Below are 8,247 nucleotides of genomic sequence, written 5' to 3'. Positions count from 1 at the left end.
TCTGTTCTTTAAAATATGTGTACAGAAGGTACAAAAATGTAAAGGATATATAATGGTAGACATGGAGAAGTCTTATTACTCTCATTCCAACCACTTAGTTCCTCTTCTCTGCCATATTTATTTTTGTAGGTGTCTTGCATTGTTTCATGCAGATACAAACAATATATTTGTAAACATTATATGTACTTTCCTTCTTTTCTTTCACTAGAATGGCAAAAACACTATGACTCCTAGTTTTCCAATGTTCCCCCTGAATATTGTTATGTAGGCTGTCCAGGGGCTGTTTAACAGTCCCCTCTAAGTAACTCGGTTGTTCTACTCATTTGCTATTGCAAACAATGCTTTCAGTAAATATTCTTGTAAACATATCATATCATCTGTGCTATGGTTTGAGTGTGTCATCTCCAAAATCCAGTTGTTAACAATATGTCAGAATTAAGATGTGTGGCCTCTAAGAGGTAATTAGGCTGTGAGAGCTCCTTCCTCATTAATGGGATTAAGGTCCAAATAAAAATGATTTCACGTGGTTTCAGCTAGCTTACTCTCTTGCCATTCTGTCTTCTGCCATGGGAGGACGCACTAGGAAGTCCCTCACCACACAATGAGTTCTGATGCCCTGATCTTAGAGTTCCCAGCCTCCAAAACTGTGAGAAAGAAAAGTAAGTTTCTGATCTTAATTGATTATCCAGTCTCAGGCATTCTGCCAGACAAACACAAACAGATGAAGACAACATGTGTGCAGCTAAATCTGTGAGGCTGGCTTCCAGAAGTGGCACTTTTAGCTTGCATGGCATACACACTCATCATTTTTAATAATACTGCCAAGTTTCACTTGATAGAAGTTGCATCATTTGTCACACCCATTCGCAATATATGTCAGTGTCTTACTTCAATATGTGCTATTAAGTATTTGCATTCTGGTGAATTTCCCTTATTAGAAGTAAGATGTAACCTTTTCCATATGAGTAAAAGCCATTTGTGTTCCTTTTTTCGGTGAACTGTCCTTGTACTTTGCCCATTTTCCATTGTTTTTGTCATGTCCCCTAGTCTCCAAGACCAATCTGTACATTAGGGATTGATTGTTTTGATATGTTATGACTTCCAAGTATACTTTATTTTGCTATTTATCTTTACTTGTGCTTTATCTGGATTTATCATGCACAAATTAGAGAGTTTATGTAGTTGCATTAATCAAGCTTTTCTTTTATGATGGATGAATTGTGAATCACAGTTGGGAAGCCCTTCTGCATTTCCTACCCTCAGATAATAGTTGAATGGCTCATGTTTTCTATTCTTCTGTGAGAGGCAGAAAGATGGGGAGAGAAAGATAAAGATGAAAGCTTCTATCTGTTGGTTCACTTCCCACACGTCTAAAATGGCTTGGGCTGGGGCCAGATTGAAGGTGGAAACTCCACTCAGGTCTCCATGTCAATAGCAGGGAACTAATTATTTGAGTCATCACCACTGCCTCTTGGAGTCTGCATTAGCAAGAAGCTAAAATCAGGAGCTAGAGCCAGGTATTGAATGCAGGAATTGTGATGTGGGCATCCTATATTGATATCTTAGCTCCTTAGCAATTGGGCTAAATGCCTTCTCAGTCCATGCTTCATTATCACTTTGTACCTTGGCAGTTCCTCCCCACCCCCCAACACACACATTTAAATATCAGTTTGTAGTTCAGAACACTGTTTGCTACTAGACTTAAAAAGAATATAGACTAGTAGATGCCAACATTTCTTCCACATGGGACCTTTCTTTAAACATTCTGACCCTCTGTTGAAAAGAGAGTTGTCCTGGAGATGAGGCAGAGGCGCTCTCAAGGCTTGTCCTACCCCGTCATGGTGTCCTGTTGATCAAGCAGAGTGAATTCCACAGACATCTGCAGAAAACAAGTGAGCCAAAAAGCTTGATGAGGAACATGTTAAAATAAGGATTTCCTTACTCGTTTTGGTGTTTGGCATTGAGTGTTTGTTGAGGAGGCTATGAAACTGGAGAGGATGCAAGAAGCTATTCCTGCACAGATTCATATTCCTTAAAGGCACTTCCTTTTTTGCTGAGTCTGGATGTTAATAGATAATTCCTTATCAATTTAGTAGTGATGGCATAGTATAGAAAGCATGGTCTTTCAGATGTGGGTTCTAATCTTGAACATATAGTAGCTATGCAACCTTGGCCAGCTATTTCTTTTTCATAATGATTATTTATATATATAAATCATTTGAAGACTTCATATGTGGATGACCCTGTGATAAGTGCAAGGAATATATAAGTGAAGATGCTAAACGTGGTACCACCTTACAGCACAGCGGTGGAACCAATGGTAAACATATAATTACACAAATTATTGTATTTAGTTTAGAGTTATAATACCATCATCAAAGGATCAGAAGTTCCCATGAAAGTCAAGAGCAGGAAGTTTCAGATTTGAAAGTTGAAAGAAACTAACGTTACTGGGTTCAGACTTGATAGGTGCACAGGAATTGGCATGGTAATGGGAGGCTAGGGCCTTTAAGGCAAATAGAAGTACAAATGCTTAGACCCTGAGGCTCCATGGGAAGACAATGAGAAGGAAGGGCAGTACAGAGAGCATCATCACCACTGAAAGGTCCATGTGGACAATGGATTATATGTGTGAGATGGACCAGTTGAAAGAGAGGATTAGAAGACATGCACTGGGAGGCTATAGATGTTGGGGCCTGGAAAACACTGATGGCAGTGGACACAAGGTGACCAGAAGAGATATTTACACGTGGGATATAGGACAGACAGGACTTTGGTAGGAGACACAAAGTGTTCACAAAATTCCCAAGTTTCTGCATGAACTTCCTAAAGACATCAGTGTCATTACTGGGACAAAGAGGGAGGGGTGGGGAAGAGAGAGAGAGAGATCTGAATAGACCCAAGTTTTGGAAAAGAAACCTTTAGGCAAAAGAAGATATCCAAATGGATAGAAGAGAACAGTGTACTGGGGTTAGAATGGGAGCTGCACAGACAGATGTGGCTGCTGATATGAAATTGAGAAACAAGACACAAATGGTGAGCTGGTCAGTAAGCTGCTAAGACTGGCTGGCCCAGCAGAGGCAAATCTCTCTTCTTGCTGGATTCCCAGTCAGAAGCCCAATAGTCTAAATCTGAAACTATATTTCCAAATGTTGGCAGCAATACTATCTTTCTTAAGCTAAGCCTCCCCCGCCAACATACCCCTTTTAAACTTCATGGTTTCAGTTATTACAGGGCAGACCTCTAGCATATCCCAAAAGTCATTTGTGGTTTTAGGCACTGAACTCCAGCAGGAGATTGTGGAAGAATAGCGACTAGGGAGGAGGGAAAGACCACATGTGTGTCCCTCACCAACAATGTATTCTTACAGAGGTACAAAGAGTGCTTTTGAAGCCAAAGTCTAATTTACATTTCTGCATGACTCTGAGAGCACCACTCCTTGTGAATTCTTTCCTCCTCCCCAGGCTGAAACTGTTTCCAATTTGCTTATTGTTTTAGCTTTTTTTCTTTTCTTTCATCCAGTAGTCACCTTTTTACTGAATCTTCCTACCAATTAGTCTTTGCAAAGTAATCCACCATCTGCTCAGTCCCGGCTTTTTACATTGTGTTTGGTTTGAAGTCTACTTCTCAAAGGCTGAGGCCCCAGCATATTCACTTGAGGGGCTAAGGAAGGTCAGCTGCCTCCAGTTTTCGGAGTGATCCCTGGTCAGGTATGGGAACTGGTTAGAATTCCAAGCTCTCTGGGCGCAGCTCAGACCTGCAGAATGCCAATCCCGTCTGGTGATTTGGATGTCTCTTGAGCATGTCATCATGCAACAGGTAAATGTCACCACTTTGCCCTCATTCCCAATGGATGCAGCAGTAACAGTCTTTTCTCCAGTTTATCAGCAACTGCGACTTAACTACTGATTATTGCATTCGCAGCCTTCTTCTGGCTTTCATTATAATCGTATGTAAAGTCAGTTCCTGTCTGACAACAGACAAGAGAATTTAGTAAACAGCAACCTGCAGCACTTCTAGACTCCTCCTGCCCCAAGGCTCCCAGAACGCAGCTCCGGTCGCGCATGTGCGCTTGGGCGGTGATCTGGCGTGGAGAAGCTCCGCCCCATGCCCGATCACCATCCAATCGCAATCCGCCCTGGGCGCGCCAGGGTGGAAACTGCAGTGCGTGCATTCCAGAGGTAGTGAGGAGCCCAAGAAGCAGTGAGACGTGGGGAGATTCCCCGTGGCGTCCGTACTTGTGGACTCAAGGTGTGCTTTGTGGCTTGAGCCAAGGCCAAGGCTCCTTCCGCGCCATAGGGTACGCAGCTCTGTCCTGCTGTGCCCCTTCTCGGCGGGCGGTCGCGCGTGGCCTGCGCGGGACTGAGAGAGTGGGAGTTGTGGGTGCTGTGGCTGGCGGGACCCCCGGCCGTTGAGGGAGCCCGGGAGAGGCAGCTACCGTTGGGTCCACCCTGGGTCGGGCTCCTGCCCGGACACGCGCGAGCCCTTTCCGGGCAGAGTGGGCTCCTGAGAGTCGAGTCTGTGAGGAGTTTGTGAGACAGATCCCTACTCGCTGGTGGTGGCTGCTTTTGAGTTGTGTCTTTTTACCTCTGTCGTCTCAGGAGCTGAGAGCAGCAGGTTTTCACTGGCGCTGCCCGTTTTTCCCAGATGTGTAGGTTGCCACACTTTCCATTGCACCCAAGCTTTCTCTAGATCGTTCTCTACCGGCTACAGCGGGAGAGGTACTTGGAGCCAGTGGCTCCTGGTCCCTGTGCCAGAGCCTCTCGCAGTGTGTGGGTGCTGTTGGGTGAATGAGGCTTAAATGCTGCCGCCTCCAAGTGAAGACATCGTTTTTATTGTTAACTATACTTGTCTTGGTGTATGTCCTTTGTCTTCTTAAAAGTCCCTTCTAAGCTCTTTGCTTACATGTTTGGCTCATACAAAAAGATCTAAAACGCTATCATAGTGCTTCCCTCCTGACAGCTGTTTTACTCAAACTGTCCCCCCCCCCCCGCCCACACTTACTGATTTAGTTTCCCTGTCTGTGCCAATCTTCCTTCTCCAATACCATTGATTATCAGAGCATGCTGTCAATTTTTAAACTGATTTTAGGGACTAAAGGAAACCCATTTTGAACACACCTGTTGATTTGACAACACATCCAGATTTCAGAAACACTAAAATGTGGGGAAAAAAATTAAGAAACGAAGTGAAGTTGCCTCATCCACTATGGGTTATTTACCTGGTCCCTGGAGCATCTGCCGTGTTTGCCCTCTGAGCATGTCTGATGTTGGTCTGCTTCTGTCTGTCTCAGCACTGCTTGGTCACTTCTGTTTACTGTCTCCCTGCCATGCTCTGATTTTGTCCTTTGTGTTTTTTGCCTTGGGGAATCTTATACCTTGACGTTAACTGTGACTGTTTTAAAAATGACTTTCAGAGCTGTATTTGACCTTTCCCTGGAGCTCAGTTAATTTCGATGTATCATGAAATCATTCTCTCACCCTGAGTTCACCAGACCCTAATAGCTCCTTGCCACTAACTTAGAATTCGTATTTTTGACTTGACATTCATATTCTATCATTTTTGAAGATTCAGTTTTTCTTGTCACTGGTTGTATTGTTTTGTAATGGATTGTTTCAAAATTGAAGTAGCTCAGAACAAATATTTATTATTTCATACAGTTTCTGACAATCATACATCTGGTGATGACTCAACTGTTTATTTTAGATCAAGGCCTCCCAGAATGTTGACATCAAATAAAGGGTGATTGGAACTGGAGGAATCACTTTAATCCCACTGGTGTGGTTGTTGGGAAGTCTCAGTTCCTTGCCCTTTCCAAAGTGCAACTCACAACAGGGTAACCGCCTTTCCAAAGTGCAAGATCAGTCACAATCTGAGCCAGAGGCCCTGGTATCTTTATTGACCTAAACTGAGAAGTTGAAAACCATCTTTTCTTTCCCTTTATCATACAGACCAACCTGGGACAACATGAGGGTGACCATAGAAAGTATCACCGACAAGTGGTAGGTGTGATTGGGGCCATTTGGGAAGCTGGCTATCATAAAAGTTTTGATCCAGGAATTTCTTTTACAGTTCTGTTGTCCTAGATCAGACTCCAGGTACTTCGTACTTGGAATATTTATGTGTGGTATCAGCTATGATGCTGACATTTCCTCTTCAGAGATGATGTTGCTGTAGACACCACTCTCATATTGTTATTCCTGTGCTTAAATATTATTTTACTTGTTTTTCATTATGCAGTAATTTATTTCACACTTTTCTGTGCTAAGGGCTTTGTTTGTATCAACTCATTTCTTTAATCCTGTGATTAGGTACAATTAATCTCATTATGCCACTGTGCTGGCCCCCTCTTCTTCATTTCTAATCTAGATATCTGGTGTTTCATCTCCTTGCATGCTTGCTGTGGCTAAATCCAGTATAGCATTGAGAACAGGTGGCAGGAATTGACAACCCTTTCTTGTTTCTTCTTTTAGGGATAAAGCATTTAGTGTTTCATTATTCTGTAAGATTTAAGTTATGAGTTCTTTAGATGCATTTTTTATGGAATTGAGAAAATACCCTTCTTTGCTAGTGTTTTGAAAGTTTTTATTATGGAAAGTTGTTGATTCTGCCAATTATTTTCTTGCATCTATTGGGATAGTGGTATGATTTTGCCTCATATTAATATGACATATCACTTTAATTAAGTTATGCATTTTAATATCATTCTTAAATTCCTGGGAAAAATTCCCATTGGTCATGGTATATAACCCTTTGTATATATTACTGTACTCAGTCTGTTAGCATTTTTGAAGATTTTTGCATATTTATAGGTGATACTGGTGTGTTTTCCTATGATGGTTTTGTTTAGTTATCAGAGTAATTTGGTTGTGTGAATTGGAAAGTATTTCTTCTGTTTTCTGGATGAGTTGGTAAGGATTGATATTAATGCTTTTTTATTTTTAAAAAATGTTTTTCATTTAGTTGAAAGGTCAAGAGAAGAGAGAGCTCTTTTCCATTTACTTTTTTATCCTCCCAGTCCCCACAACAGCCAGTGCTGGCCCAGATAGAAACCAGGAGCCAAGAACTCCATCTGGATGTCCCAAGTGGGTAGCAGGGGCATAAGCACTTGAATCGTCATCTGTTTCCTCCCTTGACGTATTAGCAGGAAGCTGGATTAGAAGCAGAGGAGGTGGGACTTAGACTGGCATTCCCATAGATGAGGATGAGGATGTCCATGTAGAGGTTTAACCCACTGTGCCACAACTTCTACCTCATCAGTGCTTTTTAAAATGTTTGATAGCTGTCACCACTGGAGCCATCTGAGCTACAGCTTTTCTTTGTGGAAGTTTTTAAGAACTGATTTACTATCTTTGTCACAGATTTTTTTTAATTTCAAATTAAATTGATTTTGTTACTTGTGTCTTTTTAGACATCCATTTTATTTTAGTTATCTAATTTGTTGGGATACAATTCTTCATAATATTTCCATAATTGGTTGATACCTTGGCTGGGAACAGGCATCTTGACTGGAAATGTAAATTGAATTTATTTTTTCAAGATTTATTTATTTGAAAGGCAGAATTGCAGAAAGGCAGAGAGAGAGAGAGAGAGAGAGAGAGAGAGAGGTCTTCCATCTGCTGGTTCACTTCCCAATTGGCCGCAATGGCCGGAGCTGTGGAGATCTGAAGGCAGGAGCCAAGAGTTTCTTCTGGGTCTCCCATGCAGGTACAGGGGTCCAAGGACTTGGGCCATCTTCTGCTGCTTTCCCAGGCCATAGCAGAGAGCTGGATCAGAAGTAGAGCATCTGGGACATGAACTGGTGCCCATATGGGATGCTGGGATTGCAGGCAGCAGCTTTACACGCTACTCCATAGCACTGGCCCGTATTTATTTATTTATTTAGATTTATTTATTTACTTGAAAGGCAGAGTTACAGAGAGGCAGAGAGAGAGGGAATTTTTAAGTCATTAATCTATCTTCTGTTTTTGAAGTTTGTTTATTTATTTGAATGGCAGAATGAGAGAGACAAAAGGAAAGATCTTCTACCTGTTGGTTCACTCCCCAAATTCTCTCAATAGTGAAGACCACCCTGGACTGAAGCTAGGAGTCAGGAACTCCATCCAGGTCTCCCATGTTAATGGCAGGGCCCAAATACTTGAGCCATCATCTCCTGCCTCCCAGGGTGTGCATTAGCGGAAAGCTGCATTTTGGAAGCACAGGCAGGACTCAAGTCAGGCAATCCCTTATGGAGTGCAAGGGTCCCAA

This window comes from Oryctolagus cuniculus, chromosome 6 (assembly GCF_964237555.1).
Source record: "Oryctolagus cuniculus chromosome 6, mOryCun1.1, whole genome shotgun sequence".
Taxonomy (NCBI): Eukaryota; Metazoa; Chordata; class Mammalia; order Lagomorpha; family Leporidae; genus Oryctolagus; species Oryctolagus cuniculus.
The sequence above is the reverse complement of the archived record's forward strand: the minus strand, read 5'-3'. Positions refer to the sequence as shown.